The following is a 27,400-nucleotide window of genomic DNA, read 5'->3' as shown; positions in this document are numbered from 1 at the left end:
TCGCCAAAGCATGTGATGCGTCCATGCTCATTCCCCAGTAGTGAATTCACCAGCTTTCGATCAGCCTGCCACCAAGTCAAACGAATCGCTCAGAGAGCGGTAGGTAGGAGTTATCGGGGACAAAAAGAGCATGTTTACAAGGTAACTCGCAAAAGCCTCGAGCTTGCCATCCAACGGAGCAAGAGGGAATGTTTTAAGGAGCTCTGCCCGAAAGCGGATGCAAATTTAGAATTGTGATGGGATGGTTGAGAGGTCGGTCATCCTCACAGATCACGTGCCCTACTTTCTGGTTGAAAATCATCCATTGTCCTGGCACAAAGATTCCCTAGGTGCCCCTTAATAGAGCCTGAAATAATTAGAGTGATTGAACAATTTCCGGAGAGGGACAATAATTTTCATCCTTCCCCCCTATATCCAGCAAGAGTGGATATAATTGTGGATCGATCGCTGCTTTAATGTGAGACCTGTGTGAGAAAACTGGCCACATTATTAAAAATTTTAAAACATTGAACACAGTGGAAATTGGATTGAAGGATTAGGCAAACAGAGATAATAAATTGCAGAAGTGTCCCCTACTCGGCGTTAGATATAAAATCCGATGATTTGCTATGACTACCTAAAATTTATCTTCTAAACTTGCATTAATTCATCACTGTTATCCTTGCTCCCTTAGTTTACATCTAAAACAGCTTCCAATAAAGGCAACCACAATAGCCTGTACCCATGTTCTAGCACCAGCAATAATAAGCATGTTACACATGTTAACAGCAGCGTGAAAATACCCTTGGGATGCATGCGATAGAACATAGATAATATGAGAGAGTTCAGATATATGTGTATTCAGTGAGGTTAGCACGTAATCTGATGCTCGCCGTAATTGTCATTATCTCTCCGTTAGATAACAACATTATCGGTTCATTTATCTCCTAATGAAAGCATCAGATTAAGTCAATTCGATCCTTGCAATTGTAATCTGAAATAATTGTTATTCAAGCGAATGTAACCAAATCAAAAGGAATCAATAACAAACACGTTGCTATGGTTCTATAATTGAAAGTTTTCATTATGCAAAAGGATAACGTATGGCTTTAACGTGAATGTATCTATCACAAAGCGTGCATGGACAAAGTTGCAATAGGATATCAAATTCTGTCGGTGGAGTTACCGTAGTAAAAATGAATCCTGTGTTTTAGAAGGACACACAAAATGGATCCTTTTTCGAGCCATATTTGTATCTTTCTATCATCATTCTACTCCTTGAGAGACAGAACCATGGGGCGGGATTAGGTTGTCAATTTCTCAAATGCTGAAATTTTCTTCCTTTTTTCGCTACAAAGTAATTTGTTAAATAAATACTGTATTTCGGGAACCAGGTGATCCCTTATTCGGTGTTTTTGCTAGCGGATCTGTTGATGCGAGTTACATAGAGTAAGGCAGTAATTGAAGAATATGGCGGAGAGTTGAGCTATAGTATTAGACGGCAGCTTTGACGCGTCGAACAACTTGAGGCCTGGTATATTGGTAAAACCATATAACTTGGTCTTTTCAATTGTAACGTCATCCTAAGTTAACCAAGAGGCTTGCACATGTACTCAACTTTATCGCAACTGATGGTCACTTCACGCTACTGGAGTCGCGTCCAAGTTCGGCTCGATAAAATCATGAATTTCAACTCTAATGACTCTGCTTTTAAACCCTACTCTCATCTAGTTTCAAGCTCTGAACAAAAAAACAGCCTTACGTCGGAACCTATGGCATCATCGGTGGGCGAGTGGCGAGTCTCATCGTAAATTCAGTGATGAACCTGATGTGAGGCTCCCATGCCCCGGAGGGGCCACATCCGCGACTAGCCTTCTATGTACTGGTGGACGGCAGAAATTGCCGACCCACGAAGGGAGTGTCATAAGCTCCGCCGTTTGGCACAACGTTTGCACGCCAACGAGAAGGCATGCGCTACTGGGATAGATCAGCAAAAAGGTGACTTCGCAGTGCGCTCAATAAAAGCAAAACTCGCGGTTGGCAGAACCTGGTCAACGAGGTAAATGAGGACCCGTGGGGACTTGGCTATAAGCTTGTCACCCGGAAAATCGGGGTTCTGCAGAAGCCCTGCACACTAAGTACGGAGCAGATGGACCGCATTATACGGTCATTACTCCCTAGATTGAGGATTGCCTCCTTTTCACAATGAGAGAGCTAAGAAAAACAACAAGGCGCCTGGTCCTGATGGCATCCCGGCGGAAGTTTACAAACTGGTGTTCCGCCGGACTTGCTGCTTGAGGAGAGCATTTTTCCTTGACGCTGGAAGGTGGCCAGAGTCGCGCTGGTCAGCGAGGATAAACGAGATCCAGCGCTCTCCTCTGCATACCGACCGGTGCGTATGCTTGACACGGTCGAAAAAGTGCTAGAGATGCTCAACAGAAGTAGACTCGCTGAAGCGATCCGCGCTGCCGGAGACTTATCCCCAAAGCAATTCGGGGGTAATCCACAGTGATGCTATTATAAAGGTCGTAGATGCGGTTCATCGAACCGAAGCACACAGCCGCCGATCTCGACGGATAATGCTGCTCATAACGCTTGATGTCAAAAATGCTTTCAATTGCGTAAGATGGACAGATATGCTAGGTTCATTAGAAAATTCACCAGGAGAGTAGAAAAACGACAACGATTTAGATGAATAACACATCAAATGGCATTTACTGACTGCACAAATGCATCAAAGTGCGTGGATTGCAAAAAATAAGACCAGCGGTAGTAAAGTTGATAAACTCCACAGGAAAGCGAGGAAAACCGCGATGAGCAACCTCAAAAGGATACTCTGCAAGATCCATTAGAAAGACAGAATCCATGTGATGGCGTAACTGAATTCTACACCTTCAGACATCTCCCCTTTCCCACTTTCCGATTCCACTACTAACCTTACTCAACTTTCGTTACCATTTTTAAAGAAACGAGACACCTGAAGCTCCCGCATCTTAGGAAGAATTTCCCTATGGATTTTATGCTCTGGTATTGAAACCTTAATCCTTGCGCAAAGTGGACCTTTGGACCTGGTTTAGTCTACATATGCCCTTCCTTTTCGAACCCAGGGATGGACTAGACGCTCAACTGTGTAGAAAAGAAGCCTCGGAACAGCCTCACTGCATCAAGAAGGGTATAAATAGTAGCAGAACTCTAGTAATTTTCTATCCAAATGTGCAGCTTATACTCAGTAGTGGCCCGTGAGGGAAGATTCCAGATAAACTGATTCAAGCCAATTTCCTTAAGTTTCTGGATCCAAAAAAAAAAAAAACATCAGAGTGGGAAGAGCAAAGAGCCTGGATCAACTGACCTATGTTATCTTTCGCGAAGGAAACTGATTATCTAATTTTCCTTTCCAAAAGTGTCTGCAAAACCTTTGTTCCTGTTGCAAACATAGTTTCTAGTGCAAAACACACATCCTTCGCTTATCAAGGCTCTATTCAGAACGAAATGGTTCACACTTTTAATTAAATCCTTTATTAAAAACAACCGCTATTACGTTTTTTCCTTATTATTAATTATTTCGAATTCTCAAGGACTATTGTTACGTTCAAATTTTACGATGTGCCCCAAGGAAAGCCCCTGGCTTTTCCAGTGAAATAAAGCGCTCAGGCTTTCTACACTATACCCAAGGATTCTGTAATTATCATTTTCAGAATAATTGAGCATTAAGCTCTTCTCCCGTCCCCAAAATTGTATGCCATGGATACGTAGTGAGTACGGGCACGATGCAACTCATAGGTATCCTACGTATCTTCGTATTCGTATTGCATGTACAACTTTATCTCTCTGAGCGGCCTAAACGATGCATATTCGGAACGAACTTTTGTCCTGGTAAGGCGCCAAATTCCCAAAACTGCCGTGATAATTCCTAGCATTTCACTTGGATATTCTCCAAATATATAGACCGAATACCGAATATATTCATACATAAGTATGCGCAAATTTTTAAATTGCAACGTCTTCCCTTTCATGTGCCATATTTTCATAGGACGAAGGATATCCTTTTTTTGGTTTGTTGGTTGCCGGGCGATATTATTTTGTTGCATGCAAAAGCAAGTCATCCTGAAATAAATGCAACCGTTTTATAGATTATCCTTTATCTTTTGGAAAATCTTCAGATTAAAATATTTTATTCACAACGTAGAGTGTCGTTGTATGGATTTGTGTTTTTCGGTCCAGGGTTTTTCTTGTAGTGTTGCATGGTATCCTTGCTGTTGGATGTTCTCGTTTTCATCTTGGCGGTTTTTATAGTCCACATAGCGCTACATTGCAATCTTTCGTAAGAGTAGAATGTAAAGTGTGTGGAGACTGCAGGAATATGTAAATTGAGCGTTATCAAAGTAATATGGATCGGTATCTCCTTTTTATAAGCTCCGGTATCGAACCGAATAGTCTACAAAATGTTCTTGAATTTCAGGATAAAATGTTCTTATACTTTACAGCAATTTCTGGGTTGATTGTTATCAGCAATAGACAAACCGGAAATATCTCCTTCTTGGGCTCTATACTAAAAATTGGTACAGATTTAATTTCATTTTCAAAGCAGAACGATAGCCTAGCATAGGACTCCTTCGGTTCAACGACATCTTCCTGCGTCCAGATCAAATATCTACACCATGGCCACATAAATCTACAAGTCACTCGTGAAAAATCTCCATCCCGATATCCGGCGGGAGGGAAAATTTATAAAACCAAATGTTCCCGGAAGAGACGTTCCCTTCCTTCTCCCGATTTTTTTTTTCGCGGGACTTATTGATTTTTCAACAACTCGCTGACTCTACGTAGAAATTTTGGTAATGAAACTGAAAGCTCAAATAAAAGTCGTCCCAATGGAGACATTGTTCAAGATTCAATAACGGTCATTTAAAGAGCTTAATGAAATGAAACATTTCAACTATTGAATACAAATGTTTTTCGAATTCCTGTGAATACAGATGACGGTATTCATTTGAGCGTACCGAGCGTACTGGAATTATTATTGATTCTTTTGGATTGGCATGAACGGATATTGGGGCACAATAGGAAAAATTTAAAATAATTGAGTTTGAATTGCAAAGAGGGTGGCATTCGTTCCAAGGAATCGGGGAATTAGTTTTTGTGGTTTTTAATATTGAATATGATCGATAAATTTGGTGAATTTCCCTAGTGACCTGAATAGAATTTTAACTAATAAATATATACTCTGAGCTTGTTAGGAGGTTCGTTAATATATTTAAATGACTAACAGGACCTGGGTAAATCCTCGGTAAAGGTTGATTTTTCACCCCCCCCCCCCCTCTTCAAGTCCGATAAAAAAAATTCGTCCTTAAATAGTTATGAACCCTCAAAGTGAAGTTTTTTTTTTATGCCATCATGGTAAGGTTTGGATTTTCCCTTATCCGTTAAGGAAGGAGGATAGAGAGGGTATGAAATAGGAAAAAGGAGGTCCCCTCTCTAACGCCGGTAAACATTGTGGCGGCCTTTCCTCTTAACAAGATCTGGCACCCGAAAGGCTATTTTCATGTTAAAACGGTAGGGTTTAACTCCGGGAGGAGCGGGAGGTCCTTTCTCTCAAACTTCGTTGAGAAATTGAGGTAAGCCCTCATCAAAACCTTATGGCATCGCAAATGGGGAGTATTTTGATATCATTATAGTAAAATTTGAGGAGAGGCAAAGAGAGTATGGCATCCGAGAGGAAGGAAAAGGTACCACTTTTCTCCCTTCGCAAAAAACCACAGTGGTCATCACTTCTTACAAAGTTATGGCGCCCCGAAAGGGCCTTTTTGGTATGGCAAGGGAGGTTACAGAGGGGGTCGTCCCCTTACTCTTTCACCCCTCACCACCTGCTAGGATATGAAATGGAGGAACTACCCCCTGTATCCCTTCCTTCACATCGCGACGATAATTGTCCTAGCAATAAACTAACCAACGATACGAAAATAGCCCTCTTTTGGACGCGCCATCATATTTCCTTCTACAAGCCGACATGAAGGTCAACAAAAAATGCACGAAAAAGCAGATGAAACCGCGTCCCCAGCTGAGAGCAACACCGATGCCAAAAAAATCGCAGATTGCTCGCTACAGAACGAACTGGGGAAAAGCGAAAGAAGGAAGGCGCATCTGAAGGAAAAATCGCCCAAGTATTCTCCAGGATTCAAAAGAATGAAGGAAAATCAACTGGCCCAGGTAGTCCCCAGGGCTTAAAAAAAGAAGGCAAAGGGAGACAAAAAGTAACAACACGCCGTGCCGTAAAAATAACCCTTTGCCTAAAATTAAGGTGGGTGCGAATAGTGGAGAATCAAAAGAAAAGAATTATTTAAAAAATCGCTCCTTGCTCTATGAGACGTTAGAGGGTCAGACGAATATGGAATTCACATGGAGGGTAGCGCAGGAATCCATCCTAGGGCTAGACCACTATAATGCTTCTTACGATAGCCTGCCAAAGCTAGACTTATCAGAAGAGTTGCGCCTAGTCCGTTATGCAGGCGAACGCCCTTTCCGAACAGACTTGGCACAGACGTGACTACCCATGGTTTCATCCTTGCGTTGGAAAACCCCGAATTAAGTATCCTGATTAAAAAGAGGATCTCAACTCTGCGTCTCATATAGATTAACAAATTGATAATTGAGTCAAAACCAATGGTTAAGCACCACGGGTTTACGCTCGACTCAAAAGTGTGCTTTTTTGAGCAAATTAAAGCAACAGCGAACAAAGCTGCAGCTGGAGTTTCGGTCTTAAGTCGGATAACGGCAAACATTAACGATGCTACGTCTAACGGGCAACATCTTCTAATGACTGCAACTCGGTCTGCTCGCGAAGACATGGGTTGATGCTATTGGCAAGTAAGCACCTTGCGCAAATACAGAAACGGGGAGCTTTGTGAGTATCGTCTACCTATAGCACAGTCTCGCGATGGTGAGTGCGGGAGTGATTTTCGGTACATGAACCTATGAGAACTAACTCCATTTTTTCGTGTACGATCCCCGATTTGTTGCGAGGTACTCAAATCAACCAGAGATCTAAATGAAACTGCTCCCCCCCATAGAAACACTAACAGCGGAAAATAAGAGGACGGAAGAATATAATATCCCTCAGGAGAAACTCTAGAATAAATGCTGGAGCCTGAACAAAATCATGAACGGCGCAACAACCGGTATCCGGTCTAGGCCTATTTTAGTAAGGAACTCCAGACACCCCGGTTTTGCGCCGAAATCCACCAATTCGATATCCCTAAAGGCTGGCTGGGATCCTGACCTAGGCCATCATTCCATCTCAGGCAGGGTCTATCTTGTATTCTTTCTCTACCATAGATATTGCCTTTCCGGGCTACATCATCCTCATCCAAGCGGATTAGATGATCCGCCCACTACAACCCACCCCACATTTAATCCACAACCAGACAGTCGTGGTATGGCTCATAGATTTCGTGTTATGTCCATCCTCATGTGAGGAGCCAACAATTCTTCGGAGGATTCTTCTCTCGGAAGTGACCAAGAGTTCGCAGCTTTTTTTTGCCTGAACAAAAGCCAACGTTTAATAACCATGGTTCTTGTGGTGAACTCCTCTTTTAGAAGCACACTAATAAGGGTAACTTAAATTAGCTCGAACAGGCAGCCCTAGCGATATGTTCTGATCGCAGGCTTAAGGTCACCATCATAAATGCCGAGCTGAGCAAGACATAGGATATCGGATATTGATTGAAATTGATCTCGAACCGAGAAAGGTTAAAGTAAAGGATATGATCGTCAAGAAGAATGGACCACAGAGGTTGAGAGTTTCAACTACGTGTTGAACAGAATGAAAAGGGTCTAAGGGTACTTAGAGGCAGTCCCTTCATGATGCTTTTAGGGTGGAAATTTTGAAATTCAATAATATAAAAAAGTTGTTGGACATCATTTTGAAAAAGTAAAGAATGATAAAACTAGAGCAAACTGCAACCTGTTGAGTGAACATATATTGAAGAAGTAGAAACCCTGTACAGAAATTCGCTCTGATGAAGGAATTTCAGTCTAAATCCTAGGAGCGGAACGGCTTGACATAAGTTTATGAGACCACATCTCCCCTGACTGGACACTGCAAACCAGACTCAAACTAGCTAAAGCGTTCTTTACTCAGTGATCCAACAATATCGTGACATCCAAGAGAAGGTATTAAGCTCATACCCGACAAGTAAAGACCAACATGCTTACTGACGTTGAAAGTTCAATGAGACATTGGTTTTCAAGATTGTACATGGAACTCCGAAAGATGAGTACACGATGGAAGTTTCCGTGAACCTTTTCGTTGGTACCAGAGAACAGGGTGTTGACGATATTTTAATTGAATCGACATATTATGCTCACGTGGAGGCGGTTGTACGCTTAAGTTGGCATTGACTGCTACCTGACGCCAAAAGATACCACAGATACTGCACTATAGTGAAAACAGCTCATGGACTAACTCCCTAAGATTTATACGGAAATAGCCGACGTACGGCCACAAAGAGTTGGTAGAGATATTGGAAGAAATGATTCCACTTCCTGCCTTCTGCTTCTCGAAACCGCGTATATATGTTTGACTCGACTTATACTGGCCAAGTGCACAGCCTAAATTGGAACACCCTACAATTGAATTTCCTTTGACATTGCAGAATGACAGACCTATGTTCGCTGCTTGATCCTACCATCGAACTACTCCATTACTGCATCGGAAACTTACACTGCATAGATATTTTCGACGTATTTGTCGCAGATTTCAAAATGTCATTTTACTTTTTAAGCAGCTTGATTCCCCTGACTCTCTTTTAGTCGCCTCCTTATGACAACGATTGGAATTCACCTATACTACTCCCTCGGATACCTACAGTTTACCCGTCATCAAACTATATTGACTCTTTCTTTTCATTAGAGACTATAATACGTAAAGTTCATTGGAGTCTATCTTTCGTAAAGTTTACTTGCCTCTTCCTTTTGTAGGATTAGTAGATAAATGATTGACATAGATTTCGACACTTCCTGTTCCTGTAATAGCCTTATCGTTGGTCGGCCTAGAAATACCATTTGGGAGGATTCCTATGGTCTTCCACAACACTTTTCCCTAGAGGGAACTAACCTATCTCCTTGCTCTTACCCTTATTCGAAATTTGCAAGCAATAATAATAAGCTGTTTGCACGTTCCGCACAATGTCCTTCACTGTCATTTGGTTTCGTCGGCTATTGGAATACGGTGCCTCGATGGGCTGGTCATCCACGTGGTATTACCAGTTGCCTCTCCTTCACCCTACTTTTCGTGCGTTACATCAAACTATTAAAAAGGCAAATACTTTCCGAGTTTTATAGACATTCATCATCACATATCCCCGTAGATATAAAATACAAAACGCAACTAAACACAATTGTCCGTTCCATCAGCAAAATATTCACGTAATTCGGTTTCATGACTCCCTTAATGATAGCATGATACGAGATGGTAGAACTAAGATAGAAACAGCAAATAGAGGAGACGTTTAAAACCCAATTAGCTCTTGAAACTTTGCCTCGACATTTATTCCTTGGGTCATATTCGTCAGGAATGCAATTAAACTTTTATCACCCAAATCTTTAATAATACCACAAAGAGGAAGCAATTAAAGTTTTAGTGCCGCCATCACTTATTGCTATCCCCCCCCACACAAAGAGTCCAACAAATTGGACGCAACTTTCTTGCACCATATCTTCTGGTGGTAGTCCGAGCTGCTGTCACTGCCGCTTGACCCCTCTCTGTCACGAACGACAACCATTCGAGCGGGTAATTATGGCCAAGGCAATATCTCATACAACTCCAACCCTTGTCATCCAAAATATCGGAACTTTATGAATAATAAGGGGAGAGTAGTATGAAAAATTAAATTACGAAAGCGGAATTTGTTTTCATGGGGGATTGAAGGTAAGACAATGTCTCTATGGACATCAAAGTCCACTCACTGCTCAGAGGCATAAATTGAGAATCGACAGTAGAAGTTGAGCTGGGGGTGAGTTGGTCGGTTGCGGAGGGACAGTGGAGAAATGTCCGATATCAAAAGGTCACCGCGGCATGATGGAGATTGAACAATCTAAGTCAAAATTTAATAATTGAAAACGTTAGCATTGCTTCCGCTTTGCGGAAATCTAAACAGGAAGATTGAATGACTTCGGGGATAATTGGATTTTAATAGGCAATTATGAGCTTTGAAAACTCCGTTGCAGGAAAGGCTTCTAAATTTAAACTCAAGGAAGCATTTTTATTAAGAATATGTGGGTCAAGGAAACATCGAAAAGGAAGCAAGGAACTTAAACTGGATAGTTGACGAAGGAGCCAACCTAAAAGATTTAACACTTACGCACGGTTAAGGTTGTCTTCAAAATTTCAAGCAAACGTCATCAAGCATCCTGTAAACTTCCAGAGCTTAAGGGCAAACACTAACTTTTGATCCCCTAACCCGACACCAGAAATAAAGATCCACCTTTTTATCAATTCTCACTTTCTAATCTCCACCAAAACAGAACATCATCCAATCTCGAATTCATTCGTACCCTCTTCCTTTCCCCCCCAGATTTTAAAGTACTCCTCCCCACACATCCCTGAAATTTAAGCACTGCGGCCGTGCACTAATCCCTCTGTATTTCCATTTAGTATCATCCTGAATCGTATCTATGGATTATGGTGAGCACCTTTCATGGGGACCAGTTTATGATACTTCCGCGCGATTATCTCCGCAGTGACTGGCAACGAGGTACTTCGGTGCGGAAAAGGATATATCTGTGAATATGGTCCAGCAAATATAGCACCGGCATCAAAACGTGAAAAAAAGGATGCGCAACAGGTGCATTTTGTATCAAACATAAAATAGTCTCGAAAATTAACTGGATAAAGTCATTTTTGCTGTATGTGTTGCTGGTATTGCCCGTGCCACGAATGTCCTGAGTGTCGAGTTGTCATCGCTAATCGTCCATAAAACATAACATGCTCCCTCACTTTAATGTCTATTAAAGTTAATTAGTCCATTCATTCGCTTGTTTACCTTCACATTTCCGTGTAAGGTATGATGGGCTCTCTGAAAGCCTTAATAGTTACTGGGAGGGATGTTCCTGCCATGCCACGCCATCTAAATTTACAAAGTTCTCTGTTCATTTGGAGGACGACAAGGACGAGATTTTTAAGGTGATGGAACTAATTTGAAAGCAAATGCAATATGAAGTTTATAGCACCGTTAAAAAGGCAAAACATTCTGTTTATTAGTTTTAATGAAATTGCAAAAAGTTTAGGCCGGGCTGGTTGAAGAGTGTATCTGTCCCGGTTCAACCCGTTGAGCCATAAAATCTTAACAGGTTCTTGCCTTAATTGGCAATTAGCCGCGGCAGGAAGGTGCTTCAGTCATTTAATACACCTGACTTCCAAACAGGAATTTTCGATTTTAATTTTACGAAATTGATACTGAAGATTGCTGGGTAATAATGAGCCGCTATCAAGGAGCCCGTCCTTGTGGATTGGAGATTCCATGCAACAGTGGAGGTTCGAATTAATATTCAGTGAGAGTGGTTTGGCTAATTGAAAAAAATTAAGGGATGGCAATCTTATATCTTAGTATGCAGGAAAAAGGTAAAGAGATCCTCTTCCCACTCACTGTATAGATAGGACGCCGACACCAAGGGAAGCCAACCATTCGTGCCATATTCGATGTGGAGAGCGATCCTAGCTAATCACTTTGAAAATCGATACACTCGACTCAGACCCAAGGTGACTTGAAGGAGTTTGAATGGTTGCGGAGTTGTTATACTTAGTATATAGACCTTAATGGAGTAAATTTAATTAATTGATTTCTCTGGCCCTGTACAAGAAATAGAGAAAGAAGTTACAAAAAAAAAGGCTGAAACCTGAAAACCCTCCACACTCGGCACAATTGTTCACTTCACAGCCCAGTGACATCCATTGCTATCCTTTGATCTCACTATTTCCAAAGGAAAGATCTCATAATTTTCTCATGATTTTTTTTACCCCACTTCCTTGGCAGTCAGCACCTCAATCCCAAAGAAAAGCACATGACCTCCTCAAACTTTCAAATACTTTCTTTATTCACAGCCCGCAATTAGCAATCTAAGCGAATAAACCCCCCCCCCCAATTTTCACTGTATGCAAGGGGATTCACAGACCTTACTTTGCCACCAAATTTCGTATCAATACGAGCAATCGTTTCAAAGGGGCACAATACTTCTTGTAGGACGCATTGGGACGTCCCTTGACAATATTATTAATCGTTTCTGAGGAAATGGGTGTGACAGAGAGACAGACAGAGAATGCGGAAGCTGAAAGAATAACGCAAAGGGCCGAAGTCTATTCTTACCGCTTCTCTTCTTACCGCTCTCTTTGTCGGATACCTCATTGGCAAACTTGATGCCAATGTTGGCCCTGGCTACGATGAGCTTCCCAACTTCTTTTTGCTCAAAACTAGTAAGCCTATCTCCCTCGAAGAGAATCATTTGCCCGGCTTGTGGAAAGAGGCTCTCATTATCCCCATTCACAAAAGTGGCGATCATAAGCTTGTCGAGAATTACCGTCCCATTTCCCTCCTCTCCTCCTGTTCCAAAATCTTGGAAAGATATGTCAGCGGCTGGTTGTCCATCCACTTTGGCCACCACATAGTGACGTAGGTCCCACCTGCTTCACTTTACCAACTTTGCCGACACATGTCTAAATTCACCATCCAAACTTCCCTAGATCTCTTCAATTCCCTCGTGAGGAATAGCCTCGAGTACTACTCTGTGATCTAGTCACCTTCCCGTAACTGTAATTGTCTTGCCCTTGAAAATATGCAAAGTTCTTTGAAGGGGTTTCTTGGAGAGAAAGCTTTGCTTTCCAGCCTAGAAACCACACGCTGTCTGGAAATCCAAGACCTAGACTGCCTCACAAAAAAGAACAAGGTAAAAGAGGCCATCAAACACGAATGTCCGGAGGTAAACAATGTCCAGATTGGTATCACCTCTGCGAACTCCCGAGGCCAAAAACTCACTGTTGTGGAAGTTGCGGAACAATACGCGAGGAAGCTTCTAAACAGAGGGAAAATCAGAATTGGTTGTTACAGATGTTTGGATTATGGGCACACGTCTACAACCTGACAGGGACCTGACAGAAGGGCAACATGCCGCAATTGGGGTCAGGCAGGCCATAAAGCGAACACCTGCAATGAAAAGTAAAGCTGCGTCCTATGCAAAACCTACCCTACTCCAAAAAAAAAGAAAAAGTTAACCGCCCACCGCAACCTATTGAGCTGAATTTTATCCACAACCAGACAATCATGGTATTGCTCATGCGATCATGATATCGCTCATGTGATCATGGTATCGCTCATGCGATCATGGTGCGCTCATCCATTCTCTTGTAGATGTCGAAAAAATCTTCTCTTGAGTCTACCAGGAATATATGAGGGTTGACAATATCAATGTCATGTACAGTAAAAAAATTTGACCCCACTTATTCATGTTGATGGCCACGCTAGTGTAAAGGACTCTTTTGAAATCAAGGAAGTTGGGTTTACTCATACAAAGAAAGATCACTCATCGTCATTGCCTGTTGATTGCTCAGATTTTGGTTGACTATGACTTTAGTGTTTTAGAAAGGACTTTACATTTACAGTCAGAGTATAGGAACCTTCTTTGCATCTTTATGGAGCTTTCTTATCCTTCTCAACTCTTAAGTTACTTAAAAACTTTTCCGACCCCATTAAATAACCAGAAACCTTACAACCCCCAACGGTGGCCATAAAGCTAATGGATGCCAAATTGCTCCAACTATTTCCAGCTATTTATTGACCGAACCGGAAGTAATTTTCCTTATGAAATCCTTTTTTTAAATTGAATCATGAATTTGTTCAGTGAAGCATCAAGTCAAAATTTAAATACTGAAACTGCACAACTCATTGCAGAGAAAAATGGTCCATTTTTTCTCTCACCCGGGGAAATGCCAGGACAAAACGAGAAAAGTGAAAACGTTGAAAATAAATCATATGCATCTGTCTGCATATGCAGTAGCAGCAGCCGCGGTCATAGCGTCAGTTCTGCAGGATAATTGCACGGAAGAAACGACCGGGCCGGCAATCATCACGTTGCAATGCACTGAACATGTGGAATGGGCATGGAAAAAAGGAAGGAAGGAGTGAGTAAATTCCAGGAAGACATTATTGCCTTTTAAATGCCCATTTCCTCTCTCAGTAGATTAGAGCGTCCATCACATTATGTTGCATTTAGATCCGTTTTATCCCGTCTGAATTGATAGCGTGCATTTTTAATGGGAATACTAATGACAAATGGAGGGGGAGGCGAAGTCAGGACGCCCTAAGTGTGGTGCCATTAAAATGAAACAGGTTCTACAAAGGATGATGTAATGAAAATTAAATTAAACTTTTCGCGAGTGGCGTATTCCCATATGAATGTGTGTCTGCCGGTCATTCATTTCATAACGCCTACAGCGAAATGTTTTACATCACGTTCCTCGCACTAATTACAATTTGCCGAAGTGGAGTTGTAATCATGTCGAGTGGAACTTCTATATTTGGATGGGTACGCGTTTTAAACGCTGTAATTTTTGTAAGGCGGAATGAATTTCGCCCAAGAGGCTTTCAACGCCATAGAATTGTAAGAAATTAAATTCGTAGAGTCCTGGTCATAATCTGAATCGCTGAGCAACTTCTCGAGGTTTGACAGAATAATTGGGTAAAGATTGAAGTGCAGTGGAACAGATGACATCGTAAACTAAACTTTAGTTTACCTACTAAATATTTCGTGGAAATGGTAATCCCTTTGCTTCAGATTTCATACACTGTATTCCCTAGTTAACATAGAATGGGACTCTTAATCCATGTCTTATAAAGAAAATCGGCCCACCCTGAATAATCGTCCCTAAAAGCAGCGACCGAGAAATTCTACGCTTCGACAATGGGAGGAGTTGAGCATTCCATCCAAGCGCGATAATAGCGAGGATTCTGATCATTTGGACGAGAATAAGGGATCCGTGCAAAGACTAAAACCTAGCGGAACTTTATCAGTTCCGTCAGCGAATTAAGGGATTTAGTAAACTCCCTAAACAGCAAACTCAAAGGTAGCGATACCTACTGCTACCTCTAACTATCTAAACGGCAACACCCTTCTTCTCAGCTAAAGGTTACAATGCAAACGGCGTCCACGGCCGAACCAAAACCAAGTGGCCAAGGAGAACCTCCATAGTGGTGGCACCGGGAGACGCTATATCACATTGGCTTGCCGGCCGTGATGCAGTAGGCGAACGCTCCAAAGGTCTAATTAGGGCGATCAGATCCGAGTATGCCCGGGGACTCATCTGAAGTGGCAATAGTCACGAAACCTTACCAGGGGCATACTGGTACCATGGGAATCGGGATAGTCCCTGTTGTATGTGGGTTCCGCTCGGTTGTCTGCGGTTGGCCCCCTAGTGGGAGCTGTATGGGGGTTGTGGTTGCGTTCAGGTGAACAGAGACCTGTGAACACGGGTGCCGTACTTCTTTGTTCGGTAGAGATTTGATAGGTCCTGCATCCACTAGTATGAATGCTGAGCCATTCACTCGGTATAGACTGTACCGTCGTAGCTTACTGCGGCGGGGCTCTGATTGTGGTCACAAAATCAATCCATGTCTTAAGAAAACCGTGGGATTAAGTCCACGAGACAGGAACCCACGTAAAACACGGTGACGTAACTGTCAGCGCAAATAAAGTCGAGGGGGCAATAAAATGAATGAAATCAAGGAAAGTCACACGACCTGACGACATCGCATCTGAACTCTGGAAAGCGAAGGGCTTGGACCCAAGACTGTGGCTCAGTGAATTCTTTAATCGGGTTATTCAGGTAGGAAGAACACCATCTGACTGGTAAGAAATTTCCACTGCTCCAATATGAAAAATAAAGGTAGTCCAGCAGAATGTTCAAATTACCGTCCAATCCGATTACTTTCCCATACCATGAAGATTTTTAGCGAAAAAGAAACAGCAAACCCTGCATTTGCTTGACGTGCGCTTCTCAGGTAGCATCCAAAATCGCATTTTGGGGCGGACAGGTGCATAGAGCCTTTAACCGAGAAAACGAATCTAGCATGCAAAGTAGTATCACTGGAACTGTAAAATGGGCATTTAACTCGTCCTATAGATATAAATCTGCAGGTCCGAATGGCATCATTCCTGCGCCAGCTATAGAGGAAGTAGATGCCCTGAATCTACATATTCCGACCATGTCTAGCACATGTATATATTCCATTTAACTGGCGTGATGTGAAGGTCATATTTATTTTCAAACCAGGCAAAACTACCTACACGGACGCAAAAAGTGACCGATCAGTCTGACATCCTTTCTACTAAAAGAATTGGAAAGACTAGTAGATCGGTCCATAAGGGATACATACATTCCTGTGGTGGTTACTTCACTATAGGCATTCATGAACGTCGAAGGTGCCTTCAATTCGTCATAGCCTGTGTCGTGGCAAAGCAGGATGGAATCGATCCTCTGTAAACCAGCTGGATCCTTCACATGCTGAAGAGGAGACAAATCCACATACTGGGCGGACAGAAGTTTATTGAGGCAGGATATCTTAGAGGCTGCCCACAGGGAGGGGTTCTCCCTGCTCTGGCTCTTATGGCTCCTGGTAGTCCAAACCTTGCTATGGCTCCTAAAGGACACAAAGGTCTTCACACAAGCATTTGTGGACGATCTAGCCATAAGAATCACCAAGTTTGCGGAGATAATATGTGACCGCTTGAATGCGACTCTGCATGTAATACACAGTTGGTGCCTTCTCACTAGGAAGACTAGACTAATTCAGTTCAATAGGAACACTACCCACCTCATCAGGAGCGGAACTCCAGCTGGTGCAGACAGTTAAGTAGTCAGGAAGCACCATACCCAGGGACTTCCCGAGATGTCCGCACTCCTCCTCTACTGTTCTCCGCCAATTGCCATTGGGGCCACCCACTCATAGGCCATCTTAGTGGAGTGGATTCCACTGCATGGCGTAGCCTGCAATGCAACTTTCGCCCCTTCTTAACGTATGGCCTATCCACTGCCACTTCGGCAATCCAATCATAGTGCGTACGAGTGTACATCGACCAAGTTCTTCAGTTGAAATAGTGTCACGCCAGCGTACTCCGATGATGCGACGCAGACAGATGCTGCCGAGGGTTTGGAGCTTTAGAGTAGCTGTAGGGTTCACTGGTCTAGTGACCGAGACTGAACTTTGCAAACAGCGGAAAGCTGCTGGTGCAGATTCAAAGGCTCGGTTGGCTAAGTATACCTGGAGCAATGAGTACTACGTCGACCGCAGAATCTACCCCCAATTCATTTGGAAGTGAAACGGAAAGCAGCCAACGACACATATAGACTCGATACCATTGGCGCGGATCATACCATCCTGCGTCCATCTGGAAATTCCTTTGCAAACATCTGGTGGCTCTGATGCCAGCCGATCATATAGTTTCCAGATTCGTCTTTGAAAAGACATGCCCTGTTGTATTCACCAAAAAAGAAGAATGGCCACGAGTCTTTTCGAAGTACAGACCTTATAACCTTCACCGAGGGGTCAATCATGGAAGACAGATTGAGGCCAGGAATGTTCTCGGGAAATCCGATTATGGGACTGGCCTGATCCCTCGGAAAATTGACGAGGCCGAGATATATGCCATTTCATGGCAGCAGATAAAAATGGCGTGGCCACACGATTCGAACTTGCTCCGACAGTCAGGCTGCATTCTCAACAACTGATGTGGAGTTGCCACCACTCGCTGCTGAAACTTAACCGACTAGCGTGGGTGCCAGGACACTCAAACATCGGTGGTAATGAGGAAGTTAACAAACTGGCAAACCAATCCACAGTGGTAGGACCAGACCTAGCTTTTGATATCCGGGCATCTACTATCAAGTGCAATCTGAAAGACGAAATTTCAAGAATTCACGCAGCCGAGTGAAGAAATTTGAACTCTTGCCGACAGGCGAAAATCTTTGTGAAAAAACCCGGGGCCGCTAGAGCGGCATTTTTACTGTCCCTTGAAAAATGAGACATGAAAATCATAGTAGGGCTTTCAACGGGGCACTGCTCCTTAAACTATCATATGGGAAAAATTGAGATGGTGGTTTCAGCTAAAAGCAGCCAATGTGAGGAGCAAAAGGAGACGGACCTGCACTCCATATGCAGCTGCTCAGCCTCATCAAATCTCAGACGAAGACATCTCGGTAGGTGTCCTTCAACGAAGTATGTGCGCACTCTCTGCATCTGGAGAACGTTCTCAAATGCCTGCGAAAGCCACATGAGGGAGATCATTGAATAGGCGACTTCTGGGGATAGTAAAGTGGGCCTAACAAAGACTTGAGCACTTGGAACTGCGGTTTCCCCCACTTAACTAAACTAAACTCATCTTAATTTTAATCACAAATACATTTGGACGTTGCGCCTACTTTATTTCAAATGAGTTACATTGGGCATTCTAAAAAGGAAAGTTGAGATGAAAGAGAGTCGATGGTTGGGTCACGCAATATCTAAGACTGAAAAACGATGAGCAACTGAAGAGAGAATATAAAGGTGGGGTTAGTGGGTTGTATTCACTTATTCCTGCCAGACTTCACCAGTCATGGACATACTTCGAGAGAAGCATCATCTTTGTTGGTCTCTGGTGGGTATTTTTAAGTTTGATGAGCTGAACCTCTTGGCAACCAACAAATTTTTGTACTTTTTCGACCCAGGGTAGGTCTTGATATTCATGTAATGTCACGAGCTACCCTCGCCACCATCGAATTGGTAAGTCAATTTATCATTTATGTAATTCGATATTTTCATGTGTTGCGTCTCTTTTATTTATATTTCTTGGTAAACAATCGATATTGACATGGAAATTGTCATCGGGTCCTTTTCTCAAAAAAAAGAAGGTTGTTTTCTTATAATTTTCTACCACTCACTACCTCTTCCAATTTGGTTAGAGGAAAATATCAGACAAATAGCAACATTGAAAAATTAGAAAGAAACCAAAGGAGCAAAAATGGATAAAGGAACATTGGAGAGGCGTCGAATTGCGTTACTGTTGTTGGCTTTCTGTTATGACTGAATGGTAATGAGCTAAAATGAAATATGAGCTACATTCACAAGCAAATTGGTTCTATATGCAGCCCAAGATACCTGACTGGAACTTTCCAAGAGTTTATCAATATCAATTTCATTATAGACTTAATCGTAAGGACATAGCCTGAACTGATAAGAAAATTTGATGGTGAAATATTCATGAATTTTCAAAGGTGAAGTTTCCATGAATTTTTCCGAGAACCACACTCTTTCCTGCATAAATTCATAAAAACTTCATATTATGGCTGGAGCAGGACACGCGTTGAGCTAGGATATACATACATCCTTAAAATAGATACATGTATCTTTTCCCTTGAGAGCATTTCTCCATCTAAAATTGCAGTCAATATACGCATACCAACTAGCCATCTCGAGCTAGTCCCTTTCGGATGAAGGACAGCTTTTACATCTTGCATCGAACGACGGTGGAGCCATTATCCTAATGCACTTTGCATCCAATACTGCATCACGGCGACGGTGAGAAACAAGGATATAAAATTAACTGCTACAAATTTAAGAGGGATAAACCTCGCACTATCAATTTATCTTCGGTCCTTTGAAGGTACCATTTATTCGCTGTCATGGCGGTTTGTTATCAAACCCTCAAGCTATTACTTTTAAAGGACCCGAGATCGAACCACACGGACGACTCCACCATAGACTGACATTCGAATGTGCATCCTCGGTCGTGTACCCTCTACCGTTCCTGTCTGCCAATCTTTCGGCTGCTTTTTTGTTACCATTCCGGCCATGTCTAGCGTTTTGCATTCGATTATGATTTCGCTAAGAGCACGTAGACTTTACAGCATCCCATTTTCCGCCATGTCGAACTCAATAGGAGCAAAAGTTTTTTTCTCCTTCGTCGTATTTTTATTCAGTAAATTGAATTGATCAGAAGATGAGCTTTTCCTTTCATGTGAGCAAAAGACGCAAAGCGAATTGTACGAAATGAAAAGTACGAGAATAGATATGTACGTATCGATAGACATGCACACTCTCGGATAAAAATCCTTTTCAAAGGTAATCGATGGAATTTGAGATAAAAGGGTGCCTCAATGTCATGCCCATCGCCATCGTTGATTGATAACAGAGCAATGGCTGTAAGAGAATGCCATGAATTGGGTTGCCGTTTGATTTGTAATATGGTTGGAGTGAGAAGTGAGCTCCGCGCTTCAGGTTTTCGGTCCCTTAGTTTGAGAGCTATCTTGAGACCTCGTTGGTCCACTAATTGGTTTATAATCGCTTGTGAGAAACATACCACCTTCTTAATGTTCTTGATTCTACCAGTAGACATCAGTCGCCTACTTCGGTAAATTAAGGCAGTTAAGGGATTGGCTGACCTTAAAACAAAGGGTCTCCTAGGTCCCAGCTGTCAAATCAAACCAGCAGATCCTTTCGGGCCAAACAAGACTAAAAAAACCAAATTTGACAACTCTAGACAAATGAAGACACATAAGAGAAGCCGAATTTAAACAGCCAATCCAGAGTCTCCCACACCAACTCTCTCGTTTGCTGAGGTGAGATCGAGGCTGGGTTGGGACACCGTTTATCATTGGTAATTACCTACCCTCATCAAACCTGAGTCCGCTTTTGATCCCACGTGGAATCTATAATCGTCCAAAAGTACGTCTACGAAATCCCTCATTTTCCCTATCTTTGGCTTCGCTCTCTATCTGAGAAGACTATTAAATCATTTTTAGCCCCCCAGGGAGCAATAGTTGAGGCAAAAGAGGAAATTTTCATTGCATTCCGAATTGCAATCGGAAATTCAATTTAGTTAATAGGATTGAATTTTCTTCCTCTCATTGATTTTACGTCTTTAGTGTGGTACCCATTCGTATATCCTTAGCTCCGATGAATTGCTTCTACCAAGTCATTTCCCCAATGGTCCAGACGCCGATTTCATGACTTTATAATCGACCGATTAAGAATTTATGCGAGCCACTTGTTTGGCGATACTGAGTAAATCTTCCCTTGAATGGTATCTAGCACACGAGAGAGGCTGTTTGATAATCCTCTCAGGGATAATCAGTATATTAAATATGCATTGAAGTTTTTAAATGCCTTTTGGTGGATGTGTGTTGCTCCAGGACGTTCGTTCAACTTAAGAGTGAGGGGGTCACATGAATTTTAAAGAGGAATTATTGGAAATTTATTCTCTCGTCTTGGATAAAGTGTCTTTCAACCTGAACTGTGTATGGAAGAAGTGAAAATAAGGATGTTTGCAGAAGCTTTTTGGTGGTGTTGAAGAAGAGAGATAGGACGCCCTAAGAAGACTTTATTTTTTGAATTTGCTTAAAATCCAACACCCAGACGCTTTGGATAAATTCATTCAGTAGGAATAGAAAGATCCTTTTGATTCGAACTGTTTTGCTTCTAACTGAATGCAACCTTATCCTTTGCTTACCACTTTGACAACTATTAGGAACCGTATATCTTTTCAATGGCAACCGAACAAACCTTTATGACAGTAACTTCCTCAATGAGGAAGATTTCAGAAGCGATTTGGGGGGGAAGAGAAGGAATGTCAAGATAATAAACCCCAAGCCAAGGTCTGAACCCCGTACCAAGGTAAGTGGCCGCAGAAACTATGACGTGTCTGTAATTTCTGCGTACCAACCAACGGAACCTAAAGCAAAAGCGAGACCCACCGTAGTTTTTCCAATAAAACTAAGACAATATCATCTAATCATAAACTGCCTACGAAAAAAATATAAAACGAAAACCAAATTTCAGTCTTCACGATCAAATGCTGAAGGAGGGGTTATAATTGGTAGAACTGAAGGCGGAACTGGCGAAAAAAGCGCTGTCAACTGCCAGAAGTAAAGTTGGACTTGTCAGCCGTTTAATGCAAGCCATGGAAGCGGAAGGACGTGATCCAGACACGTACGTCTTTGAAGGCATCCGGAGGAGACATTGTTGAAAATGCTAAAAATGATTTGCAATAATCGGACAAGTAGCCCAAATGGACTGAAAAGTGACCTAAATGAGCTGAAGAGTGATTTCTACGCCAAAATCAATCGACAAGCAAGCGAGTTAAAATAACTTTCAAATGAAATTACCTTGATGAAAAGAGACGTCCACCTGAAAATGGATCAGCAAGTGAAGAAGGTCAACGAGAAAATTGAGAAACAAAGCCAGGATGGACTTGTCTAATTTTAAGACAACCGGCATCATCAGGGTCATAAAAACCTAAAAACACTAATGTTGGATTGACAATCTTCCTGGAGTATCTACGACACCCAGTTCGAGACTGCTACGGTAAACAATGGATGGAGTCAGCAAGAAAGGGATAATGCGTTAATTTTGGCTCTAAGGGGAACAGCGGAGTGACTTCGTTTTACTTCGATACGGGGTAGAACGCATGATATGAGGTAGAACACATGAAGATCCATCTACAAGACGGATCTTCGAAATAGAGTCCAGCATAGTGGCTCCCCATCTACAAAAACTCACCCAGGACATCGAAAAATTGGTCTTGCTCTCCATTCCGACAATGGACCAGGAAAATAGAAACGAAGATACTGGGAATGCGTTCATCCAGGATCTGCGTCATGCACAACTGCAACAGGCATTGAAACTGGCCGACAGAAAGCTTTGAAGGAAACGGATGGTAATATGGCGAAACATTGAAATCCCTATTAACCTCCAATCCGACCTAAGCCAAACTAAGGGTTATGCTATTCGATGAAGATGATATCTGTAAATCCTCAGAAAATTTAATACGGGCAAGATTCGATGGCGATCCCGGGATACAACAATTCTATCTGTTTTAACCAGAGGCGACACCCGCATTACGAAAACTAAAATTGGCTAGATCAACAAAACTCTGATAAGAATGCTCAATGTTTTTGAGAATGTTATGGGCTTAAAGAGAGGTAACATCATTGGAAACTGTGAACCAATTTCTGCAATAATAAGGATTGACGAAGAACATCAGGAGCCACCAATAAGCAATCAGAAGGCGTGGAAGAAGATCACTGCTGGCCAATAATCTGCAAGGATATCAACAGCAGTAAAACAGGCAGTAAAACTCCTGGAGAAATTCAGCAACATACTTTCTACTGAACATGACGATCTTGGAAGGACCAGTATAGGGGAACATCGAACAGATATTGGTAGTATCCGATACCATAACCTCCGAGGAGGATGCCCCTCGAAAAACAAAATGACGATGATCCAGACGATACGTAAAGACCGTATCATCGAAGAGTCCAAAAGCACCAGTAGTCCTCGTGAGAGGATTCTAGAGAATAGGTAACCCAAGGACAATTTGCGTTTGCTGACCGTAAATCCGAATGATGGATGAAAGCCCCACGAATGGAAGGAGGTGCGACAAGACGATCCCGATATATCGCCAATAATCGACTGGAAAAGTTAAGACGAAAGGCCTGAGCGAAAAAATATATCGGAACAAAGCGAAGTCCTGGAAAACTGCACAATGGAACTCCTTCAACTAGGTGACGGTATATTAAAACGGGAATGGTAATCTGCAGATCAAAGCACTACGAAGAAATCTCGGAAGAAATCTGGAGTCAACATTCCACTCGTACGGAAAACTTGGGAATCCAAAACCTTTCTCAGAGAGTGGAAGAAGGTGATGATTGTCAAGATTCCAAAGGAGTCGTTTTGAGTACGACAAGTTGAGGGGTATCTACATGGTGCCTGCCGTTGCAAAGATAACAGCTAAAATATTTTTGGACGCAATAAAGAGCATCTCGAAAGCTTCATGAACAGAAGAAAGGTTGGTTTCCGCCTCCCATCCTTCTGCATTGACAACATCGACACCCAACGGATTATTTTGGAATGATGCGCGGAGTTTAGATGTTCACTTCATCTGGTTTTCATCGATTTCGAGAAAGCTTTCGATAGCGTGAACAGGAGGTGTATCTGGAGTGCTCGACGTTGGGGAGGGGCATTCCGGAAAGACCAGTATCTATTATCATATAATGGCGCAAAATGCATCTTGTCTGGGGGATGTGGATCAGTTCGCTTCCTACGCTACTGGCACTTAATTCGACCAGGACCTTTTAATCAATGGAAACCTGACTGGCTATGCCGAATCCTTCGACAAAGTATCCTTGTGTATATTGAAGGATTCCAGCTGCTAATGGAATATCAATGCTGAACTCCCTACGTATGCAAATTTCTTCCATTTGATAGTCCCTCCATGTACCAGATTTTTTGGTTGCGGAGAGGTCTGTCCAACCAAAGTTTCAGCAGGAAAACTAGACGATATGAAACTTAAGATTGTCTATTCAACCGTGGAGACATCAAGGACAAACCAAACCTTGGTAACGTATACCTCAGAACCTTCGCCGCCGAAGTAGGAATTATCAAATCCAAACTCCCAAAGCGGGCTACATCCGGTTTAGATTCATCCAGCCCCATTATCCTTCACATGTACAAGATGTATTTTTGCGCCAGCCCCATCCTTACAACTGATCAAACTGCAGATTTTCTTTCCAAATAATATCCTCCGAGAAACAGCAAAGCACATTTAGTATCAATCAACACCATTCCATCCCCGCCCTGGAATATCCGTTCCGGCAGCTCTTATCCTTCCTGACGATGTAGTACATTTTAATGAAAATCTAAAATAACGTTCATTAACACTTAGCCATCTCAGGAAATCTATTGCCATAATTGCTGGAGAAGAAGATGGCAAACGGATCTAGGGAATGGTTGTTCTTTTTAAGGATACACAGCTCCTGAAACGTTCTTGTAATTGAAATCCATTTTATGCATGTTGGGGGTGAGCGACACCCAATGCGAGCCACTCATTTTGGAAATGTCTTCAGTTCATGATTTTCAAGGAGCTCATGGCTGCATAAAATTACTGAGTGAATGCATTCCTTCGGAATTGGTCTTGATGTTAATATAAAGTTCAGCGCTCTATTCCGGCATCCCTTCATAGTTTGTGAAACAATTTCCATTGATTCACTGCATTTCTAGCAGAACGAAAAGACAGTCTGGTGGTTGGTACCTTTGCCTTATGTTCCCTGGGAACCCCGAGTTGCCGCTGCTGGTACTCCCCTTGCTGACGCTCCTATCATGAATATTCTTACAATTTGCACAAAATTGCGCTAAGGTTAAGTAAACACTTTAGTGCTGAAGTCTCTCCAGCTCAGGGTTCCATTTTCTTTATTAAAACCTTATAAAGGCCATTAGCATCCCCCATAAACGTTTCTCTGAACATTATAAGTCAGGCTTGGGTCTTTTTTTCCCGGGTGCGCTTTCTTCGGCATATCTGCATGGTTGTTTTTTCCCAGTATTCCTCCCATCGTCCTCCAAATGACATTATTCACCCTTAGAAAATAATATTGTGTGCATTATTGGAACAAGGGTCGAGAAAAAATAAGACAAACGGGAGCGATGACGATGACGATGACACGATGGCGATGGGAAAACATTAGCAAAATGGCAGCTAGAAATGATAGAAGCAGAATGGAATGGAAAGTGGCGAACAGCTATAACATTGGCATGGCTTCGAGGGAATGGCTCTTGGATATTTGTAAAACTTTCCAAGAAAGAGCGCAAAACGAATTGAGACTCAATGCCTTATTGTACGAGATGTGAACAAGTTTCAAGTTTGTCTTAATGTCACGCAGGAGAGGTTAAGTTTCCAACCATTGCTCCACACTGCAGAAGTGTCCAACTTGGATGAAGTATTAGATATGAGAGGGGGTGAGTAATAGGGGCCAGAAATGGGCAGAGACTAGGAACGACCAAGGACGGGAGTTGACAAAAAACTGTACGAGTTCTTGCAGTTTACATGCCATGATGTCTTCGTCGGGATCGGAAAAAAGGAACTTTCCAGAACAAGAAAATTTTATTAGACTACTCAGCAACGGAGTCAATTACAGTTTCCAACTTTTTTTTAAAGAAAAATATCGTCAGTCCTTTATTGCTTTATGTTACTGCTCACTAATAACAATTGCAGCTTTTGGATTCGTCCCTTGTTCAATAATTTCCAAGTTGTTTCGCTCGTTCTTTACTTTCTCAGAAAATAACAGAAAAGGAGTTTGTTCACAGTTATTGTTGACCTTTCTGCTAAGAGAAGGATGCCAGCTTTCGGAGGGAGATAATGGGACGTAATGGCATTGGCGAGAACGGAATTCAAATTTCAACGCGGAGTAGCTCGTCCCAGGCACCAGCAGGATGAGTCCTTTGCTCCCGGTCGTCCGCAGAAGGGATTACTGAAACTTACCCCGAACTTCACTAAATTCACCGGCTTAGTTGTGTTATTAATTGTTATTATTTAAAAGGTATTAAAAACTTCTGCAGCTGATTAACAAGGACAGCCGGCTCTCCGTTGTGCTCCTTGATCCAGTCCTCCAGTCAGTTATCCCAGTGATAAGGCGCACGTAATCCCGCTGGGAAAGCTTCCCGGCAGCGTCATTGAGATTTAATATGCCATTTAGCGATTGATTACTTGTGAAAGCAACGATCCCAAATTACATTCGTCATGCGGCCCGATAAACTCCAATGACAAAAGCGATAAAATCCTTGTTTACATCAATAATCCTCTCAGTGAAAATATTAAAGCCCTCGAAACTTCCCCATTGAAGTTGCATGTCCTGCGATTGAAGTTTATAATTTATTCTCTAAACTTTGAGCAGTCGCTCGTTAAAATTAGAATTTTGTTTAGTCTACGTTGCTGTTCTCCTGGAAAAGGATATTAAATTAAGACGAATTGATAGCGAGGGCATGGCATTCGTGTTTTCCTGGCGGAATGCTATTTCACGGACATAATTGATTTAAATATTCAAATGAGACACGTTCGCGGGACGAGTTGAGGTTCGAAGCTTCGAACAATTCACATTCATTTGTGGTAGTCCTTGACGATGGGTGGCGGTAATGAGTTCCCTTTTGATTGAGAAAGTTTCCTGTGTCTCGGTCTTTTGCACGCATCGAATTGTCTGTTTGAGAGTTGGAAGTTCAGCCGCCCACACTGACACGACGCGGCTTCATGACTGAAATCCATTTCAATTTTAAGTTTAGGTCTAATTAAGTGGTCAAGCTATTGAAATTTGTGGCTCCAAGGACCTGACATCTACTTGGAGAGGTTCGTGCTAAAATGAAATCTTATTGCACGAGCTTTTGCGAGCATGAACTTTTTACAGTAAACCTACATTGCTTGCTCTGTAATAAAATGCATACGTGCTTGGGTGCAATTTAGGCTTGTTGTGTGTAGGGGTTGGAAAGGTGTCCTGGAATATCCTACCGCAGGTATGGTATCGATACTCCTTACAACAAGACGGAACTCCCAAGCGCCGGGCTCGGAAAGGAGAATGGTTGAA

The 27,400-nt window shown here is 42.3% G+C and overlaps 1 protein-coding gene across 2 annotated transcripts in view; it reads right to left on the bottom strand.

Moving 5' to 3' along the window:
- LOC119659260 overlaps positions 1 to 27,400 on the bottom strand; it is a 189,463-nt gene that overhangs the window by 129,902 nt on the left and 32,161 nt on the right. The gene's annotated exons all lie outside the window — the stretch shown is intronic.

This window comes from Hermetia illucens, chromosome 6 (assembly GCF_905115235.1).
Source record: "Hermetia illucens chromosome 6, iHerIll2.2.curated.20191125, whole genome shotgun sequence".
In the NCBI taxonomy this organism is placed as follows: Eukaryota; Metazoa; Arthropoda; class Insecta; order Diptera; family Stratiomyidae; genus Hermetia; species Hermetia illucens.
Note: the sequence above shows the minus strand (reverse complement) of the source record. Positions and strands in the feature narration are given on the sequence as shown.